Raw genomic sequence first — 22,502 nt, 5'->3', positions numbered from 1 at the left:
TACTTTATCATGCCCTGCCATCCAGCTTTTAGCATCGCTGTCTTTTCTTGAGTCTTCATTTATTTCTCATCTTTCCCTTAGGGCGGTTGTTTCCTGCGCTTCATGTTCCTGACTTTGTTCTTGGGGTTTGTGTTTTTAAGGCTTCTCTTCTTTCCTGCCTTCTACACCTCCTGCTGATTCACACAGCTTCCCAGACATACAGTTTCTAATTCTTCAGGTCTCTTATCATGTCAAGGCCTTCCTAACTTCAGGGGTTCTCAGGAGTGCCTGTGCCTGCTCGTTAGCCACACAGGGATCTCTACACTCCCTACTATGTGGTGACTGTGATTCCAGTACTTTCTGGCTCTTGTAGGTCTTCAGGTCAGCTTCAGTTATCCTTGGTAAGTCACACATATTACACATTTGAACACACAGACATAGACTTAGGAGTATTCGTATCTATGATGCTTTGAATTAGTCATTTTAAAAAAATTTTACAATCATTTTGGAACAGAGACCTGTATAACAAAGGTGTATAATAAACTTCCCATATTTACCACTTCAGAGGATGCTCTAAGGAAAGTATGTATGTCATTCATTTCAAGGAAAATCATAACTTTCCTCCAAGAGGTTCAGACTGCTTGAAGACTGGGTCCATCTACAGAAATTTTTCTTAAGGAGACTCACTGAGCATAGTAACTGCTTATTTGTATAATTGATACTACCTGTCTTTTCCTCCAGACAGTGAGCTCTGTGAGGGAAGGCACCATATTAGTCTTGTTCACCTCTGATCTCCGCCACCCAGCAGAGAACATATTCATTGCCTGCATTAAATTGTTTCTAGTTAAAAGAGACTAAACAGAGTCACGTACGTATGAGGCAAGGTACACAGCTAGGATTTCTCACCCCTTTCCTTGGACTCACTAGTTCATGAACAGAAGGCTTCAGTTTGTCTCTTTGGATTCAAGAGTCCAACCAAATCGGAAATTGTGTATTGGGAACCTACTGAGCCATGTGCTAATAATAATAAGCCTTGGAGAAACAGAGGAGAGAAGAATGGGCCGTGCCCTACCACTAGAATGTAGACAGGCTTCAGTCTAAGAATATAGAGATGGAAGACTTTACCATCCCTCCGTCCATCCGCCCATCGTACAAATGGTGAGGCTCTGTTTATGTACCGTGCCTCGTGCTAGATAGAAACTCAAGGAGCCCAGTGTTCCCTAGGGGAGACAGACCTGTTACCAAATTTCAGTACGTTGCAGTATGAGATGTGCAGCCATAGAGCTACGTGTAAGTACAGCGTGCAGAAATAGTACAGAAACTAGCAGTAGTGTGAGTAATTGGGTGTTAACAGCTAGGTATTTCATGGTTAGTTAGTCTTCATAGAATTGCAGTGCAGTGAAATACACTTACTACCAAATGGTGGTGAATTTGGTTGAGTCTGTCAGTAAACTCGTTAACCAGTTAGGTAGCTGACTGATGAAAGTTGCAAAGATGCCGCTTCTTTAATTCTCGCTTTGAGCCTTGTAACTGGTGTTGATTTCCATGTCTGGGCCAGCAGCCCAGCCCTCAGGGTGGGAAGTTGGAACCCCCACATGTGACACTGTCTGAGTCACCGAGCGGCCCTGGAGCTTAGCTTCAGGTCTCCACCTCCACTTGAGAGCGTGACTTTTTTGGGTAATGTTTCAGCTGTTTAATGAACTTGTTAATTCAGATCTCTTGTTTATGTGCTTTGTCACTTTCCCCTTTCTCCTAAGTCCATGGGATATTTGAGTGTCCTGGTTGTTGTACTGAATTGTGGGTAAGCGGGAGTCTTCTGCTATTTGATTCACCAGTTTTGTTCTCCTTCTAGCAGCAATGGGAGCCTTTGCCCTGACCCAGTGTCATTGAGAAGAAACACCCAGGCAGGGCCTCTAGTTTAGTCAGACTTAGCTGTTCCTGCTAATGGGAACAAGATTTTCTCACAGGGTCAGAAGCAGCTCATTAGTGGAACAAGGCTTTACGTACTTGACTCTAGTTTTCATAAGCTCCAGTGGTGAATTGTTCCTTGGACCTACCTGCAAGCCGCATTAGCACAGAGGCTGTTCTCAGTCTCATTTGGGAAGGCATTAGTTGTGTGATAGAGTTTATGCACAGTGACCGTATATCTGTCCCATAAACTGGGATGAGTTAGGGTGAGAGCAAAGGGAGTGAGTGGACTTCATCTTTCTCTGCTCCATAGGCCCTAGACTAGTGATTTTCAACCACAGGTGATTTTTGTCCCCCAGGGGACATTTGTAATGTCTGGGGACATATTTGGTTGTCACAACAGGGGGTGCTATTGGCATCTAGTTGATGGAATCCAGGGATGCTGCTAAACATCCCACAATGCAAGGGCAACCCCCACAACAAAGAAATACCCAGCCCCAAATGATAGTCAGGCCAAGATTGATAAATGCTGCCCAAGACTGACATCTCCAGTGGTAGGTACTTAGCTGGGCAGTCATATGGTGTCAGGACAACTTTACAGTTTATCTCTATAGGAATCCAGGATGCAGTCTCTGTCCCCCCCCGCTTCAGGAGTCTGGTGCTTGTCTGCAGCATTTGCGATGGAAAAATTCTTTTCTCTGTTAGTCAGAGGCTCTTGGAAAGAGTCCAAGCGAACCTGTTCTAATCTGGGAAAGTTGGCAAGGGTACCTGTGTCTCAGGCTGATGGCGCCGCATTCTAGAAACCTTTCCCAAGCTGCTTAATGTCCCTGATCATTGTTCTCAGGAACTTCATGGGACTCCTGGGTGACTTTATCCAGGCTCAGTGACCTGCCCCTGTCTCATCTGAGATTCATGATTTCCTGGCCCAAGTGAGAGCTGGATGGCAGGTCGGGGTGCCTTCCTAGTTTGGTGACTTTGGTTAAGTCAGGTCACCTGTCGAGGCCTCTATTTCCTCATCTCTCAAGTAGGATATTCAAGCCTGCCTGCATTCTACACAGGGCTGCGGTGAGATTCAAATGAATGAATCTGTGTGAAAGATCCTAACTAATTGTAAAATGCTGTACATACGTACGTGAGGGGTGCCTGAAGTTGGGATACGAGTGTGTGAGTATGTTCAGGAGTTAGCAGTTGCTTTTAGAAAGACTTCTGTTTCAGCAGGATCTGCGCAGCACTTAAGACACCAGCTTCTCCCCTGAGGGCTTCAGCTGGCCAGGGATGTGATGCTCCACACCCAGCTCCAATAGGCGGTTTCCTGCGGTCGGTCACTCACATGCACTGGCAAGGGGCTCTTTTATGTTATCAATACTTGGAAGGTCGTCGTGGCTTCATAGGTAATGTTCCTTGTTAAAATCTCGGATCACACTATCCATGGTACTCATCCCAGTTTGTAACTGTATACATCTGTCTGTATTCTTATTTGTTTAATGTCTAGACTGTAAGTTCCATGAGAACCGTGTCTGTTTTGTTCATGGCTGTATCCCTAGCACCTAGCACAGGCCAGGCTGCAGAGTAGATAATTAGTAACTAATTGCCAAATAAATGACTAAATGGCAACATAGAGTGAAACATGGGCTTTGAAGTCGGACAGGCTAGGTTTGACTCGCAGCTGTCAGCTTCCTGATTGTGTGGCTGTGGGCGGCTTCACCTCTCTCCATCTCTGTTGTCGCCGTAGTTCAGTCACCTCTTGCCTGAATCCTGCACTGTCTCTGACTGGTGTCCTCATCTTCCCACACTCACTTCCTCTCCCTTCCAGTCTGTTCTCCAGACCTCAGTTGAAAGATCTCTTCAAACCCATTGTATCACATTGCAATGGCTTCCCTTGCTCTTAGGATAAAAAACATAATCCTTAGCGATCCTGTGTGGCCCGTCCTCTGCCTGCCTTTTCAGCCCTATTTCTTACCATGCTAGCTCTTGAGCTCCAGCTGACCTCCACGCTGGCCTTTTCTTGGTACCTTGAATGCATCGTTTATTTCCCACTGTTGGGCCTTTGCACCTGATGTTCCCTCTGTTTGGCACACTTATCCCTGCCCTCCTTCATTTTGACTTAGTTATATCTTTTTTTTTTTTTTAAGACTTCAGCTTAGTCATTGTCTTCTGAGGGAGGCCTTCTCTTGACACTCTTCCCTTTTACCTGTTCTCAGAGCACTACAACCTCTCCATTGTATTATTTTTTGTAGGATTCTTTGACTAATTCCCCCTCCCACTAGACTGTAAGCTCCATGAGGGCAGGGACCATGTTTGTTTTGCTCAGCATTGTATCCTCAGTGCTGAGCAAAATACTTGGCACATCACATACAAGGTAGGTATTCAATACACGTTGAACAAATGAATAAACCTAACTCCTCCGAGCTTATTTTTTCATTAGGAAAATGGGAAAATATTGCTGACCTTGTCTGAGGAATAAATGAGGTGATATATTAAAGCTTGCAGCATCCAGCATAGCACTGGGCTCATGTGTCAGTTCAGGACACGTTAGCTTGCCCTTTGAAACTCTGGACATCTCTGAAGGTCAGATGCCCCATATCTTCTCCTTCCGACAGAGGTCTCTGCAGGGCTGGCTATGAATGTCTCTGGATAGGTAGCAGGTTAATTCAGGACTCTCCTGGAGAGTACAGATAGATCATTGCTTCTGAATGCTAAGTGCTGCTTGCTGGTGATTAGAATTTCAAGGGGAATGATTTACACAAGATCCAAACCTCAATGTGGGGTCGGTCAGAATGTCTAGAATCGGGTTGCTTGCTTTGGGGATGCTGGACGCTTTCCCTAAGCCATGCAGTATCCCAAAGTAGCCTTGTGGTCTCACAAAGGCGATGGATTGAAAAAGTACAAATATAGAGTGCTTGACATTCTTTGCTTTCTTCAGTGTCACCTAAGAAAGTCCTAGAGTCTTAGGAGTTTTAGAGAATCAGAGATGGAAGAAGAAACTTTGCAAATTAAAAGACTGAAACAGAGAGGAGACAAAGTGATTTTATGGCAGTATTTAAGCTAGAAATCCAATTCTACTTTTCAGTAAAATTTTTTCCCTGCCATCACTGTCCTCCTGGTTGTTAGTTATATCCTTTAGTTGAGATATTTTTTATTCTTTTTCTCTAAAGTGGGGAAATTGCATGGCATAGATAGAAAGGACCACTCTCCTTTCTTCAATTGTCACAGACCAAGAAATATTTTGTTGCATTTGATGTCTAAGCATTAGTGAAATCCAAGCCCAACCATTGATTCACACTAAACTGAGTTTATAAATATACCTAATGCTGCATTTTCTGTTTTGGGGCCAAGATCCTTTCCAGAATAGGGTGACAGTGTATATTACTCCATCTTCTTTGGGACCATATATCATGAAACCTCAACCGAGCTCAGGGAGATTCTGACCTCATGGGCTCTATTTAAAGCAGGTGCTTTGGAATTCATACTGTTTGTGCCTTAGAACTTTGAAAACCCAACCCAATGGTTGAAAGTCAAACTGAGTCCAAAGGACTATTTTGAAATGGATAGTTTTGCTTAGTATTAAAGTCATTTGTTTTTATCCTAGAATCCTTAGAATGTCAGGAGTGGATGAGTAACTTGGAGCTCATCTGGCTTGACTCCCGTTTAGAGATGGGGAAATGGAGGGCTGAAGAGGGGGAAGTACCGGGAGTGAGTGAAGGAACTAGAACAGAACTCAGGTCTCATGGCTCTTGCTTGAGTGCTCTTTCCACCTTGTCGCATTCTCCCCAGAGATGGTGAGGAAGTAGGGAGGCCTTAACTCATCAAATGCATGGACCTGTCCCAGGAATAATAATTCCTTCTGTACATGAAGTTCTGCTTCAAGAAAACACTGATTCTTACCTGAAATGTGTAGCCATAGATTCCTTTAATGGGTTTGTGCATGGAGTCGAAACTAATGAGATGGTCTCCCAGGAGTGAGAGTCAGGAGACCATTCCAGGGTTCACAGAAGCAATTGTATTTCCATTTATGATAATACAATAGCAATTGTAGCTCTCATGGACCACTTTTATCACTATAAAGTACTTTCACTTCCATTTTCTCACATTAAGTTGACACGAAGGGTGTTATCATCCTTGCTTCACAGACAAGTCCCTGATTGGTTAACCATTGCCCTGGTTCACATAAATGGGCAGAGCTGAAACTTCAACCCAATCTTTTGTCCCCACATCTGCTGCTCTAATTCCAAGTTGTATGTATCTCAGAATGCTCTCACTCACTAACTAGACTTCTTTTACTCTTCAAAGAAGCATCTTTCTCCAACTTTTGTCAGTGACTCTCCCAAGGAGTAAGGGAGGAAATTCTTAGTTGTCCTTGACCTTTCAGCAGGTATTTGTGGAATGCCTACCTACATGTATATAGAGCACCGTGCTACAGAATACAGAGGAATAATAAAATCCCAAACCACCTTCAGGAACTTGTATTGGATGAAAAAATGAAATATTTAGTAGAAGAATAAAAAAGAATGTGACAAAGAGCCAGAGGGGTGGCCTGGAGACCAAACGCTCTGGGGTTTCAGGGGAAGAAGTCACTGTGGGTGAGCGTGGCCAGAGAGGGTATGAACTCCTTCAGGAAGGCCACATTTTAATGGGTAGCGGGTTTGTGACGTGGTTCTGTTGCTTTCTCTTTGTCCTCTGGCAATACACAAAACTCTCTGGCCTCCTTCTGCCCATCTAAGCAATTGGAGGTTGTGGACATAACGATCTCTAAGAGCCAGTCCAGCTCTGAAATTTTATCCTGTAAAAAATTAAAACGGGCCTAAAGAAATAATTGTGGATGTTAGAATATTAAGAATATGGCCATTCATTGCAGCCTAATTTATAATGGCAAAAACAAATGCATGGAAACAAATGAAACTGTAGTGGGATTGCTTAAATAAATTATGGTACAACCATCTGTTGGAATATATAGCCATTAACTGGAATGTTTTAGAAGGATATTTAATGACAGAGGAAAATACTTATGATATAGTAAGTAAAAAGAGTAGATTACAATAAGTTACTACACTGTAACTTGTAATTTTTGTTTTTAAAGGATGTTTTTGTAGAAAAGACTAGAAGGAAATATACCAGAATATTATCTCTGGTGGGTTGATGAGTGAATTTGTTTTTCTTTTATCTTTTCTATGCTGAGTATGTAATTTGCAGTCTGATTATTTCCCCCATAAAAAGGTTAAAGTTAACAAGTAAAATTTCTTTCCCCTCAGTGCAGGGCCCTGGCCCCTTTGCCACCCATTGCTATGTAGAAGTCCTTGACAAACCACTTCCACAGGTCTCCATTGGGAGGCCTCATGGAAAAGAGGCAAGAAACGGTAGTAGGCAGGAAACCGGGGATCTATTTTTGGCTGAGTTGTGAGTCAGCTTTGTGACCTCAGGCAAGTCCCTTCTGAACAGCCCTGAGCCTTGGTTTCCTCATCTGGAGACAAGAGTTGGAAGTCACAAAAGGTCCTTTGAGTACAGCGTATACTTGTTCCTGAAGATGGAGAATTTCTCCACTGGTGTGGAACCTACTCAGGCCTCATTGCTTCCTGGAGCCTGCTGTCCTTGCTTTTTCTCCTGTTCCTTTGCCCCTGGCTGCAAGTGGATTTCTCCTGTTCTGAGTTCAGGGGGGGATTCAATGGAGTTGAGTGATAGGGCTGAGCTGAGAGGGTGTAGTGACAGCATTAACCCACTAGAGGGAAGCATTGTTTGGCTGCTTCCTCCTTGCTGATATCTGCTCTGCAGGTGAAGCATAGCCTAGATTTGCCTTGATTTGGTTTCAAATTCTAGAACTTTAGAATTAAAAGGACTTTGAAGATCATCCAGTAGAACCCCATTTGCTGCACATGTGAGATAACAGAGGGCAGAAAAGGCAAGTGACCTACTTAAAGTTACACAATATGTTTTTTCAAGGTCTGTACTGTAGGGTTTAGAAGAAGGCAGCAGACAGCCAAGAGTGTGCTCAGTTGAGCCCACCTTTGTGGACAGTTCCCACGACTGTGCAGGAATCTAAAGGATCTGCCCTTACACACCTTTTCTGGGCTTCTCTGGCCAGGTGCCGAGAGGCCTGGAGATAGAGCAGAAAAGCTGTACCTACCCCGAGGAACTCATGTAGTGGGGAAACACGTGCAGACACATGCTGCTACCCCAGCGTGTCTTCCTTGCCCTCTGGTGGGTTGTGCAGCTGAGAATTCAGGCTGTGCTGGTGGCTTGGAGGCCTGCAGGTGTCCTTGTGCACAAGGCCCTCCAAGGTTAGGCGATACCCTGGGCACCTCCAGTTTGTTATTTCCAGTGAATGTCTGCACACATTGCTCACATATTCACATGTCCTATCTTATCATGTCTTGAGGTTTGCAAGGAATCCTGACAAGTGTGTCTCCCACCTTCCAAAGGCTTTGTTTCCTTAGCCTGGGCTGACTTTATTGTTGGTTTCCAGGATGCCCACCTCCCTAAGCATTGTAGCACAGTGGGATTGTGCATGGTCTGGGAGCCAGGCAGCTGTGCGACCTTGGGCACTTCCTCTCCTTCGGCAGGGAGGTCAGATTCTCAGCTGCGGTGTGTCATTCTGCTAGAGAGATGAAGTTCTGGCGTTATTTTTGGCTTTTGTGTTTGGCAATGAATACCCATTGATCTGTGGTCCAGAGAAGTGCAGTGTGTGTCCAGCTGAAGCAGAAGCAAGATTCACTCTTAGAAATAGGTGTATTTGAATAAGGGGCTTGTTGGGGGCCTGGTCAAAGCCAAATGCAGCTGGCCCTGGAGCGCCACCAGATGGCAGCAGTGGGCAGGCAGGCAGCCTTGGGGGTGAGGTGGGTAGGGCCAGCCTCCAGTCAGAATTAGCAAGGTCAGAGCTGAAAGGACCCCTTGAGGTCACCCAGGCCCTCCCCTCTTGTTATGGATGTGAGAACTCAGGCCCAGAGAGGGAAAGGGCTACCTAAGGTCTCATAATGAGTTAATACCCAATTACCTCCTTGCTTGTGAAACGAATTGTAGTCGGTTTGGCCTCTAGCTGGCTGCCCCACAGGAGAGTCAGGAGACAAGGGCCTGGGCCCTGGGCCCTGGGCCAGTGAGTCAGAGGTGGGAAGGGAAGAGGACAGCAGGTAACTGTCTGCCTTGATCCTGGTTTCTTCGAGTGTCTGGTCCTAATGATGTACATACACCCTCTTATCTCCAGTAAGGGCAGTATTCATTGTCCTTTCTGCTTCCCTCCTGTCTGTCCATTCTCTTCCCGGCCAAGGCCTTCCCATCAGGCTGTGCTGTGACGGAACCTTCACCAAGGGTCATCTCACAGCCCCCACACCCAACAGATGGGCCTTGCTAGAGGCACGCTGCTGTAAGACATGAGTTAGCACAATTGGTTGAACAAAAAATTTTATTTTAATTTGCAAGGAACCAACTCTTGCAAAGCACTTACCATGGACGAGGTGCTCTGCCAGCTGCTGTCACTTACATCCTCCTCAGAGCCCTCTGAGGTAGGGTTCATGTCCCTTGCATTCCAGGTGAGGAAACTGAAGCTCAGAGAGGCTGAGTGGCTTGTTTACAGTAACACCATTAGTTGAGCAAAGCAGATACTTGAACCATGTTGTCTGATGTCGAAGGCCATATTCATTTCATTTCATCATGTTATCTCCCCTTAAAATGCCTGCACTGGAAATGCAGCAAGGGACTCCCAGGCTTTAGAGCAGGGAGAACAAATATTTTTCTCTCTTCCCTGGAGAGAGCTTGTGAGGGACTTGTGGTAGGCTGCCGGAAGAGGGGAGGAGAAGGCCTTGGAAGCAGTCAAGGGCAGGCATTTGTGGAGCAGGTTAGGGGGTGATGGCTGGGGGCATGCAGCCTTCTGAGAAGAGGTTAAGGACCTTTCCTCCCTGTGCCTGTCCTCTAGCTTTCCTCTCTGTCAGGAGTGCTCGTCTCTTTGAGCCCCACAAGCTGTTGCCACACTTTCATTGCTTTCTGCCCAAACTGTCACCTCTCATAGAGGCCCTCCATGTCCACCCCATCGAAAATAGCCTTCACCACCCTGTCCCAGCCACCCTCTAGTCCCACCCTGCTCTATTTGTCACTGTAGCAGTTTTCATCACCTGAAATCATAATATCACTGTTGTTTACTTATCTGTTGTCACTCTCGCCTCATCAGATGTGAGCCCCACGGGGTTAGGGACTCGGTCTGTTTTGTTCACCCCTGGACCTCCCCTGGTGTAGGGGAGAGGCTCCATGCAGGCTTGTTGCATGGGATGGCTGCAGCTTTTGGATGTGGAAGCTGTGCCCTTTTTAGTCGCCGTGCTCAGGAGCCCCAGCCTGTGGCCCGGCGCTCTTCCCACCTTCTCAGAGAAGCCCGGGGCTGAGAGCCTTGCCTGGTGTCCCAGGGTGTGGGGGTCAGCTTTGCCCCTGCATGTCTTGCTGTGGGTGGGGGCACCGGCCATTCTGCAAGTTCACCTGATGGTCTGGGAAGCTCAGTGGTCCCTGGCAGAGGGCTCAGTTTCCATTCAAGGAATCCTTTTCCTCTTTCCTGGCGGGATTGATTTGTTCCAGGAGCTCTCTCTGAAAGTGAGCTTTAAGTGACTGGCCTGTAATTTCACCATCATTTTTAGGTTCTTGACAGATGGCATTGTGCCTGCCCTTTGTCAGGGGACCTTGCCTGTCTCATGGGGACTCTCAATAATGATAGTGACAGCCAGTGCCTTAAAGTGCTCTCGGATGTGTGCTAAGATGAAATGGCCCATTTTGAGGAATCTTGAGTCAGCTTTTTCCTAATCAGAGAGTGACTTTTTACCTCAGGAGGAAGCCGGATGTGGCCAAAGTAGTCCCGATGAGCCAGGTTCAAGTTCTAAGTTGGCTGCTTGTTGGCTCTGTGATCTTGGGCAAGTCATTTAGCCTCTCTGGGACTGCATGTCCTCCGCTGTTAAGTGAGAATCATGATCCCTTGTTTTTCTGCCTCACAGGGACGTTGTGTCATTCACTCACTCACACATTCTTTTCTTCATTCCTGCACTCTGTTAATCAACAAATATTTGTTGACTAGACAAAGGTGACGGGAGGCAGAAGGAATACTGCAGACAAAGGTGTAGAATTGGGAAGTGCACCCTGGAGTATTTTGTTTAACCTGCAGCCAGACAGAATGAGAAGGGACTGGAAACATTCAAGTATAATAGGCCTGGGTCCTTATTCCGGCTTTATTCTGTGAGCAGCGCAAGGTTTCTGTGGGGGAGCGGACCAGTGAAGGAGAGGCCCTGCCTCAGCGTGGCTTGTCCAGGAGCCCCTGTTGAGGCCTCATGCTTGCTTTTTGCCTCAGGTCTCATCTCTGTGGCTGATTTCAGCGTACTCTGGATTCTCAGGGGAAGCCCATTCCCCCATGAGCTGGGGTGACTATTAGAATCCACGAGAGTGGTGGGGACTGGAATTATCTGGCTTTTTGCTCTGCCTCTGGGAAGTCGTCTCAGGCCATGTGGAAGGTCGCTGAGGAAGCCACCGTTCTGCCTTTTTCATCTTGAAGCATTTCTGAGGGGCCAAAAGATGAGCAGCTTAGAGGCTTGTCCCATCCGCCCTAAGGAGGTGGAGGGGTGTGGGGAAGGGTTACTCACCTTTAGCAAGGACGCACTGAGTGCCAGGCGTCTCGCCAGGGCTTTCCAAAACCATCTACTGTTTAATCCTGACAAAGTTTGCCCAGTGAGGCTCACTCCCAATTTACAGGTGAGGAAACTGAAGAGCCGCTAAGAGACATGGACTCACCCTATCTAGCTTCTCAGCCTTACTTTGCTCAATGTGAAATGGAGGTCAGTGACATCACCGTGTCAACTCTGAGCTCAGGCGTTGGGCGGCTTGAGTAAGATACTGGAAGTGAAAGCACTTTGTAATCTGGAAGTGACAGTGTTCACGGGCAGGGGTCATTAATAGTACTGCTTCCTAGCAAAATTACTTTTGCTTAGGCCTTTGCTGCCTGGCCTCCTAGAAGGTTCTAACCTTTGGCTTCTCCTTTGTGCACTTTCCTTCATCCAGCCCCAGCGTCTGCGGCTCCACTCATCATTGCTGTCTTTTAAGCCCACAAATATGAAGGCACTGCTCTTTTTTTTTTTTTAGAAAATTAATCCTACAGTATAAAATTAATATCAAAGTAAGCTTTTTTTTTTTTGCCATTTTGGTGAAAACAATAGTCATGGAATTGTAATGCTGGAAGGGACCATCTTACGTTTATTTGACATTTAAGAAAACCAGCCTAGGGAGATGGTCCCACGGCTAACAAAGGCAGAGTCCGGATTAGGATCTCGTGGATCCCTCCACGGCCCCACATGGACCCTCCTCAGGGAGACTTCAAGGCTTCGTCTAGAGGAAGAACCCAGTTGAATCCATTGCGTTCCACCCGTCCCTTTATGTAACACGGCTGTTTCCCGAGTCCTGGCAGATGCTCCATAGTAACAGTGCTCGGCTGACTGGGTTGGAGCTGATCCTGTGAAATGAAAAATCCTGTGTAGCAGATGCTTTTCCCAGTGCCTGACCACGGGGAAGTCAGCCGCTCCAAGGAGGCTTTGGTACTTACTGTGTCTGCTGTGACTGAGGGTGAAGGCCGTGGGAAGGTTGCCTTGAACCCTGTGATTGTTACACAAGGTCACACTGGTGACTTGGAGATCCTTGGCAGGTGGGGTGCTGGGAAAGGGTGCTTCTTCTAGGGCCTGAGGGACAGATGGGAAAGAGAGCAGAGTGGGAGGGACATTTGTAGAAGTGGAAGGGAAAGACAGGCTGTCCCACCGTGGATCTGGATTGGTGGCTCTTTACCACAAGGCCATGTACCTCCAGATAAGCAATTTGAATGGAACTTCAGTCCTTGCCGTACTGCCCACCAGCTTTGACAGTGGACTTTGAGCCCACGCCTCCCTCAGTCCCTTACCTCGAAATTATTGGGACTCCCACTCTCCTGATTATCTTCCCTGTCTTGGTGGGTGCCTGATCATAAGGGATGCTCCTTAGTGGCCTGCTCAGGTGCTGCTCGGTACTGCCGCTGCTCGATACACGTGGCAAATCCTCAAACCGTTGGAAGTGGAGTGGACGTCACTTCCGCGGACTCTTCCTGACCGTGTCCTGCTGCTCAGTCTCTCCCTTGCAGCGTCTCACCTGTGGAGGTGGGAGGGTGCTCCCCTATCCATGAGTGCAGTTCTATTAGGACTCCAATCGGTCTTTTATACCCACCTTTCCTGAGGAACCTGGGAGAGTTCCCAAGGGTGGGGTTAGAAAAAATTTGAGAGGTACCATCCAAAGTCATGTCCCAAAACGTTGTCACTGGGTGACCGTGGCTGGCATCCCAGGATAGGCTCCCTTCCCTCCTTGCTTCTGCTCCTGGGTGAATTATTTACCCTCCAACAGATTGGTGGCAACCTTTGTTTCCCTTGTTTGAAGATCTTAATTTGGGCCTCCGTTAACCAAAAGCCAGCTTCTCTTTGGGAGCTGAGGATGCAAATAGTATTTCTGGGGGGTTGTGGGATCTCTTGGGGTTTCAGACGTGGGACCATGGCTTGCTAACATAAGAGCTTCAATACCATGGTGGGCTTTGCAGGATTGCTAGCCCCAGTTTATTGGTCGTCTCTGGTCCTGCTTCTGCAAGGCCACAGGGTGGTCTGCAGGGGGCGCTGTTCCCACAGCCAGGTGCTGGGGTTTTACTGAAGGAACTCAAGCATTCCAGTGCAGGCCCAGGCGTGCTTGTGAACTGCGGCTTTCCCTCGCTAAGTCTCATTCCCAGCTCCAGCCTCCAGCTTGGGCGCCATGAGTCATCGTCATCAGTGGAAAACTCGGCCTCACGAACAGCTGGGTGCAGTGCTTGGCCTTTTTTTCTTTTTTTTTCACTTCTTTTCTTTTTTGTAACTTCACAGAGATGAAAACTGGTGATGATCTTTTGCAATGGACAGTAACTGAAGTCTGGGCTAGGAGCAGCAGTTCTAGGTAGGGAGAGGAGAATCCCAAGGAGAAGGGGGTAGGGATGTGTGACTTTCCATCACCCAGCCCTTGGGTCTTCCAAGAAGCCATCTCAGGGAGGTAGGCAGTGAGGGACTTTGTGGACCTCACCTGTCTCTGTTCTTTCCTGTTCTCCAAGGAGCCCAGGAAGACTTTGGTAATTGCAGGTAGCAATGGAAATTTTGAGAGATTGACCGGTATTTTTGTAAGAAGCTGTGGACAGGATGTGCTAGAAGTCAGGGCAGCATGGAATCTAGTCTTGCTTTGCTTCTAACTCACGATTTGACCACAGGTAGTTAAGTCACTTTCCTTCCTGGGCCTCCCTTTTCCCAGTTGGAAGCAGACAGTTGGATTAGAGTGCCCTGCGGTCCTGTCTTGCTGTGACAGTCTGTGAGTCTAAACTGAATATAAAGGATTTTGAAACTTGTTCCCATGATCCTCTTGAACATTTGAAACCTATGGCTATTTCTCCGGGTGAACAGTGCTCACTGAGTGACGAGAATCACATAGGTAAGATTCCTACCCTCCAAGAACTTAGTCTGTCTTCCCCTTTTCTCTTCCCACGAGGCAGTAGACAGAGTCTACTGGGAAGCAGGAAATTGGGATTCTGATTCCAGCTCTGCCAAAATACATTGTGTGTCCTTCGGCAAATCATTCCCCTCCTTCAGCCTCATTTTCATTTTCTCTAAAATCAAGGGATTAGATTGGCTTCTTGGCTTCAACTCCCCCCACTCTGCCTTGCCCCTTGAGCCTCCTACTAGCTTTTCTGCGGGGTGTGATTCTTCACTGCAGAAGCCCTGGGGTATAGTTTTCTTTCTTGCTGGGAGGGAGAGAAGCAAGATTATTTTTTTAATTACGCAGCTAAGATTAGGCAGCAATCTACATTTTAAAATGTTATTAATAAGAGTCTAAAAGTGTGCGAAGAAGCTTTGGAGTTTGAATGTGAAATGAGTTGGGAAACATCTGCAGAGGCACCGGCCTCAATCAGGGACTTTTCTTCGGGTGCCAAGTGGCTGCTGCGTTTGAGTGACAGCCTGACATGCCCCTGGCTGGGCCCCTGGAGGAGCGGGAAGCCCGAGCACTCAGCCAGAGCAGCTCCCTCAGCAGGCGCGCAAGGTCCAGCCTCTCCTGATGGACCTTTGCAAACTGGCGTTAGAGAAAGAGTGATAGTCATAATACATTACTCAGACCTCTATTTAGAGTTTACAAAGTGCTTTCATGTTTATTGTCTCCCTTGTCATCATAGTGCTGAGAGGCAGTTAGACCAAGTTTCATTGCCCCTTCATGAGTTGGCTGAGGTCTCTTAAGTGTAAGATTCTTCCTTTCAGAAAGATGGCATGCTGTAGAGGAAAAGCCCCAGACAGAAAGTCAGGAGATGGCACCCGTCCTAGGCCTCCGCCTCCCTCCCCAGCTCTGTCTGTTCCCTTTCCCTACTTTGTATTTCTCTGTAGCACTTGAAGTCATTTGCCAGGGGTGGTTCTGCATGTGTTTTGTCAGCTGTCTCTCTTCCCCACACTACAATGTAAGCTCAATGAAGGAAGGGAGTGTTGTCTGTTTTGTTCACCGCTGTGGCCCCCAGCGCCTGGGACAGCACCGGGCATAGCGAAAAGTGCTCAGTCACGACTTATTGAATGTTGTGAATGCCTGGCTTTGCTTCTAAAGTGGTCTGTGTGACTTGGGAAATGTTTTTTATTTTCCTCAGTTTTGTTTTCTCTTTGGAGAGTTGGATGGGATGGTCTCTGATGTCCTTGGTGGCATGTAAAAGTCCATGGTAAGAGCAATGCCTATAACTCCTTTCTCTTTCAGCAAATACTGAGCACTTGTTCTGGGTCAGGCCCTGTACTAGGTGCTGTGAGGAATACAGAGAGAAAGGACCACTGTTCGTCACCCTTTCAGTGGGTGTGATGGTTAATTTTTATGTGTCACCTTGACCGGGACACAGGATGCCCAGAGTATTCTGAGTATTTCTGTGAGGGTGTTTTTGGATGAGATTACCATTTACGTGGTAGACTGAGTAAAGCACATTGCCCTCCCTAATGGGGTGAGCCTCATCCAATCAATTGAAGGCCTGAATAGAACGAAAGGCTGACCCTTCCTTGAATAAGAGAATTATTCTGCTTTCCAAGTGGCATCATCAGCTCTTCTTGCTTGAGAGCCTTTGAACGGAGACATTCGCTCTGCAGATTTTGGACTTGTCAGCCTCCGTAACCATGTGAGCCAGCTCCTTGTAAATCTCTCTCTGTATCCTATTGGTTCTGTTTCTCTGGAGAACCTTGACTAATAAAGAGGGCAACAGAAGACATGTTGTCAAATAGTCTTATATTTGGCAGCATAGAATCGTTGTTGGGACAGAGATTCAAGCACCATGCCAATGACTCCGAATGGAAGGGATGGCTCATTCTGACCGGGGATGATGGGATGCTTTAGGGAGGCAACGGCATTGGAGCCAGGCCCTGAAGGGTGAGAAGGAGCTCTGTAGGTGGAACAAGCAGGCCCACTGGCATCACAGGCTGACCAGCATTGTGGGCCAGGGCACAGCCTGACCCTGAGGCCTGGGAGGGAGTGGAGTATGCCCTTGACAAAGGGGCAGCCGTCTGGCATTGAAGAGCATAGGTATTTGGAGGGAGGGACTATGTGGAAGGAAGGGAGCTACTAGACAGCCTAGGACCGGGGCTTCCTGAGATGTCCTCACTTGGTTTGGGAGAAGCAAGGACGCATCTTTTTCTGGGAAGCCCCGTGTGGTGCACATGGTCCTGCAGCCGGTCTGACTGGAGGCTCCTGCGGGTGCAGTCTCTCTTGACTTCTATCACCAGTGCCCCCAGTTTGACAGCTAATAAAGTCAGTGGTGAAAATGGAGCAGCTGTGTGGTATGCCCTGCATGTTTCGGGACTCTGCTCTTTGCCAGGTAGGCCAGGGATGAAGCTCACTCAGCCACTCACCGCTGGGCTCTCTTTGTGCCCCTATAGCCCGTGCGTGCGTCCCCGTGACCCTGAACAACCTCCAGAAGTCCTTGGACTGTTCACTTTTGAACAGGCAGTGTGACCCAGTGAAAAGTGGTACGTCCTCTGCAGGGCGGTCACTGGGGGCCCTGACTCTGGTGCCAGGCTGCTGGGTGCCATCTGAGCTCTGCCACTGACAGCTGTGGCCTCTGAGCCCCAGGTTTAACCTCTTTGTGCTTTAAATTCCCTCACCTATAATTTGAGGGTTATAATAATCCGTACTCAGGGGCTGTTTTTGTGAGCTAATCCATGGAAAGAGGTTAGCATGAAATAAGTGCTCTCAAGATATCAGCTATTAGTGTTATCATCATCATTGTTATTGCAGCTTTGCCACTTACTAGCTACCGTGTCTCCCCGAAAATGAGACCTAGCCAGATATTCAACTCTAATGCGTCTTTTGGAGCAAAAATTAATATAAGACCCGGTCTTATTTTACTATAATACAAGACCAGGTCTTATAATATAATATAAATAGAATAGAATAGAATAGAATGTAATCTAAGACCGGGTCTTATATTAATTTTTGCTCCAAAAGATGCATTAGAGCTGATTATCTGGCTGGGTCTTATTTTCGGGGGAACAGGGTATATGATCTTGAGCAAGTCATTTAACCTCTACAATCTGTTTCTTTTTCTGTAAAATGGGGTGCACACCGATCATTAAGGGTTGATTAAATTATATAACTTAATGTCAGTGCCTGAAGTAGAGTTTTACACAGTCAGTTCTCAATAAATGAATTGTCCCCAGTCCCGTACCCTTTGTTCACTCTCTTTGCAGGCTGCTGCTTTTCAGCTGGGCAGTCCGTGTTTGGGAATTTCATTCCTGCATTAACTTTTAAAACATCCCAAACTTTTTATTATGTGATACTTTAGAGACAAGGGAAGTTTCACTAAAAAATAATAGGATATGCAGTCAAGTCCCAATTTGTATTTACATTGTGAGCTCTGTGGGTGGTGTTTGTTGTTAAAGTGCATGTTTTATTTTAGGACCCTGGTCAGACTAAATAGTCCAAAAGCATCAATAACATTAGGTTGTACACCACTCATTTTGACACGGAAGGGTTTTAGACATCATTTGTTAAAGTTTAGATCAGGAAGGTGTGTCAGAGGTCATCTGTGCCAGCCCCCTTATGTTATGGGTGGGAAAACCGGGCCCCGAGAGGAGAAAGGGACCTGTGCAAGGCCGTGTGACCGAGAAGAGAAACCAGGCTTAGAATCCAGGTCTTCTGAGTCTTAGGCTAAAGCTTCCTCCCTTCTCCAACTCATCTGCTTCATCTCTCTCCACTGCTCCCCTCTTCTGCTTTCTGCTTTTTGCTTAGCTTTAATTGATTTGTATTGTGCAGTACTTCAGAAGCCTCTCTGGAATCTTACAAAAGTCCAGAATTCCATGACAGAGACTTCAGTGCTTTTCCCTGTCCTGGATTATCAGTAGAGGCTTTGACCCTAAGACATTGGTAGACAGGAGTTGGCTGAGAAGATTTGACAAATTGGTGGAAACAGTGGCTGGAACTATGGACATCCTTGATGAGGCTGTGGCATTCAGTTCAAGGGAATGACAGTAATAGTGGCTAACATTTACTATTGTGTGTCACGCACTTTATGCAAAAATACCCTTGCAACAGCTCTACAAGGTCAGTGTTATTATTCCCATTTTACAGATGTGGAGGAATGTGCCCAGGAGGGAGCCAGTGCACGATACAGTTCAGTAGTGGTGAGCAAGAAGCAGGGAGGTTCACTTGTTCATTTGTTCATTCAGGCATCAAGTATTTGTGAGCATCTCCTTTGTGCTGGGCATTATTCTAGGATACAGACAATGAGCAAAAACAGCCCCTGCTATCATAGAGCTGACTCCCTGGAGGGGGGACAGACATCAATCAAATGAGTGTATGTTTATAAGCTGACACCAGTGCTTCCAAGATGAGGAACATGGTTCTCTGAGATTGTTGCACAGAACAATCTGATCTGGTTGAGGGCTCAGCAGAGTTGAAGAGTGAGTGACAGTGGACTAGGTACGTGTGGTCGGGGTAGTAGAAACGGCCTGGGTCAGAGGGAAGCAGTAAAGAGGCCTTGTAGAAGAGCTTGTTGGTGAGACTGCCCCAGTGCCGGTGCTCTGAGCTCGCTCCCTTCCCTCTCTCCTGCTCCTCACATGGAAGATTAGATGGGTGATCAGGAAGTGAGTTCTGTGTTGACCAGTCCTTGGTTATTATCACTAAGTGCCTTTTTATAAAATCTCTGTGCATGTGGCAGAACAAAGGATGAGTTACAGAAATAAGGTTCTTACACTCTAAGGACCTAGAATTAATAACCCTGAGAGTAACTGGTGTTTATAAACAGATGAATTATAACAAACTCATAGGTAGAGGGCAATGAGTTTGTGTGTGTGTGTGTGTGTGTGTGTGTGTGTGTACTTCAGAAGGATTTGTAGCACCCTGGAATATTAGAGCTGGGAGGGATTAAAGAGGTTGTATGGCCTTTTCTCTTCCTGACCCATGGGTTTCTTTTTATAACATTCACCTGTTTGCTGACTCCATTTTGATAGCTTCAATGACATTCTGTTCCCTTTTGGGTCAAATTCTGTTAAGAAAATGTGTGTGTTCCTTATATTACACTGTAATCTATCTTCTTGTCACCTTCAGGATGCCTTTCCCTGGAACAGGGTAGAAATTCCTCTTCCCTGAAGAGCTCAGCTTCTCACTGTGCCTATAGCTGTGGCTTTTTACCTACCTTTACCACCATCCTAGGCAGTCCTTTGATGGACCTTAAAGGAAGCTGCCCCCTTGAATATTCACTATGCACTCACTGTCCTGAGTCTCCCCCAGGGCTTTGAACCTAATAGTCTTTCTCCTCATTTACTTCCTCTTTATTTATGTTTGACTATTTGAGAAGATGTTTGCAAAAGGCCCCAGAAGAGTTCAGTCATTTGATAATGAAATATAATTTCATGATTCCCATTGTTGGGACCCCCTGATCTAGCATCTCTTCCTCTTTGTCTGTTTCTTTTAATGACACCCACCTTCCCACTAATCTTGAAATCCTGAAATCTCAGACTGGTGTTTATCCTCTTCACTTTCACATCTAATTGGGTGCCAAGCCTTGCAAATTTTTACCCACCCCCACCCCCACCCCATAACTCCACCCCTCATTTCAACTCTGATGCCTCTTAGGCTGTGTTATTGTAGGGGTTTCCTTCCTTCCTTCCCTTTTCACTTACTACCACTGGACTTTGAGTAAGTACCTTGTTCCATGCCAGTAAAATGGGGCAGGTAAGACTGCCTGTCTCATTGGGTTGTTGGCAGGGATAAACAGGATGCTATATAGAGAATGCTTGGAACAGTGCCTGGCACATAGTAGGTGCTGTGGAAGCGTTAGCTATGCATATCATTATTATTGGCCTCCTCCAATCCTTTGCAAGATGTACCATCCCCAAGCATGCCTTTCATCAGGCCCCACCCCTGCTCAAAAGTCTGAAGTCTCTGTATGGTTTGTCTTTGTAGTTCTTAAAGTGAGCGTGCCAGACAAATGGCCAGGATGCAGGAAGAGAAAATTGGCTTCTTTTATATGTTTTTATCTCATTCTTTTAAATTTTGTACTTTCTAAGTATGCTTTACACTACATTTTTGAGTAAGGGTACATTTGTAATTTATAAATGTATACAATATAAGTATATACTTTAGTAAATAAATGAATATACACATATTGGTGGTATGTTAAAAAAAAAATTTACTGACAGAGGAGTACAAGCAAACGAGTTTGGGGATCCGTGGCCTGGAAGGTGAGAGCCAGACCCCAAGCCTGGCATTTCTCTGTGGCTGGCCCCCGGCTGGCAGTCTTGGCTCGCCTCCCAACCCCCTTGTCATGACCCTCACTCTCTACCTGCCCCACCTTGTACCTTTTGATTTCCATCCTTGCTCATACCCTCTTCCCATTCCTAGATATTCTGTCTCATTTTCTCATTTTCTTTTCCTATCCAGAAGTTCACCTTAAATGCCACTTGTTCCATCAAGCCTGCCAGGACAATTCTAGCTTGAAATGCTTCCTCCGAGCTCCCCGGGCAAGCTTTGTCATTACTACTCATTTGGCCCCTGCTGTTTTCTACTTTGGGTTGGGATCTTTTGCCATGTATAGTTCTTGGCTCCATAGTTATTCTGTTAATTCTCATGTAGACATGCCTTTAAATTATGTTTTGCTTGCTGAGTTTATTTTTATAAAATTATCGTTTATCTCGAGACACATACCTACACTTTTTGAATGACATTAATGTATCTCTATTTCATCGTGGTAATATATAATTCTCTACTCTAAGGAAAAGATTCATTTGTTACATTTGTGATCTGAATCTCCTTGGATTTGATGGCGTGCTTTAGCCTGAGGCAGACATTTATCTACAGTGCAGTGTGAACGTCTTTTGTGTGTGGATTCGTTATTTTCTTTTGCTCCAGGTGACCTGAAAACCATATCCTTGTGTTTAATGCCTGTATTTCAGTACTTATAGCCCTGAGTTCTGAATGTCCTCCTGGGAAGTGAGGAAAGCTGACGGTACACAGAGCACAGCCATTTAATCTGGGTTTTCCCCCTCCTCAAATACTCTTAAGAACAGCTGTTACATCAGCCAGGTTTTGTCAGTTTGTGACAGCAGCTGTGCAATTATTGGAGATACCATTGGTCTTGGAGTCAGAAGACACAGCTTTAACTCTTGATTCCACCACTTGCTGGTTGTTTGGACTTGACCAAGTCACTTAACCTCTCAAGTCATCTAATGTCGTCTGTAAAGTAAGTTTAATAATCTGTGTATTATGAAATTATTATGAGGATTAAATGAGAGCGTGTCTGTGAATGTGCAGGGCACCTAGGAGATGGTCAATAAGTGTCTGTTTAAAAGAAAAGGAAAAATAGAAGCATCTCCTCTGAGCTTTCTGATGCAGAGTATATTTTGGGGAGAAACAGCTTCAAAGGGCACACCTTCTGGGCTGAGCAAGCAGGCTGGGCCTGAAGGCTGGACACCAAGCCAGCCTGGTTTCTGGGCTTGTCTCTAATAGAACATCAGTGGCCTCCCCGGGGAGCATGAGGATTAATTAGTTAATCTTTGTGAAGTGCTTTGAAGGTGAAAAGTGCTATGTAAGTGGAATGGTTGAATTGTTATTGGAGATGTAATAATGGCGGCACCATATGCTGGCTGTCTTGCCTGTCTCGGACATCAATAATCAATAGCAGAGAAGGTTCTAAGATGTTTCGCTTGATAAGAGAAGCTTCATTGTGGGGTTTCTGATAACATGATTCTTCTGTAGAATTGCAGATTACAACTTGCCAGTTATTTCTAGCAGAGCCTATGCTAGGGTCACTTACGTCACAGTCTCTTCTTCGGGTTGTTTGGAACTCTCCCTGCTAAGGCAGTCTGCCTGTAGACGTCAGCTAGCTCAGGTAGTGGGACAGTTTGACAGTCTGGGATGCTCCGTGGGTCCTGGGTACACAAGTGTTTTTGGGTCTAATCCTACAGAAGCAAAGGAAGAGTGTTGAGTGGTTACCCAGTGATGTGGACCAGTGTGAATAACCAATGCAATGAGGTACCATGGGCTTATAGAAGGAGAGGTGGCTTAGCAGTGTGTGACCCTGGACTGGTCACTTCTCTGAACCTTAATTTTCTTACCTGTTCAATGGGCACATA

The 22,502-nt window shown here is 46.2% G+C and overlaps 1 protein-coding gene across 1 annotated transcript in view; it reads left to right on the top strand.

Moving 5' to 3' along the window:
* The window catches only part of SERGEF (secretion regulating guanine nucleotide exchange factor), a 194,146-nt gene that overhangs the window by 22,163 nt on the left and 149,481 nt on the right, over positions 1 to 22,502 (top strand).

This window comes from Rhinolophus sinicus, linkage group LG06 (assembly GCF_036562045.2).
Source record: "Rhinolophus sinicus isolate RSC01 linkage group LG06, ASM3656204v1, whole genome shotgun sequence".
Classification (NCBI taxonomy): domain Eukaryota; kingdom Metazoa; phylum Chordata; class Mammalia; order Chiroptera; family Rhinolophidae; genus Rhinolophus; species Rhinolophus sinicus.
The sequence above is the reverse complement of the archived record's forward strand: the minus strand, read 5'-3'. Positions and strand labels throughout refer to the sequence as shown.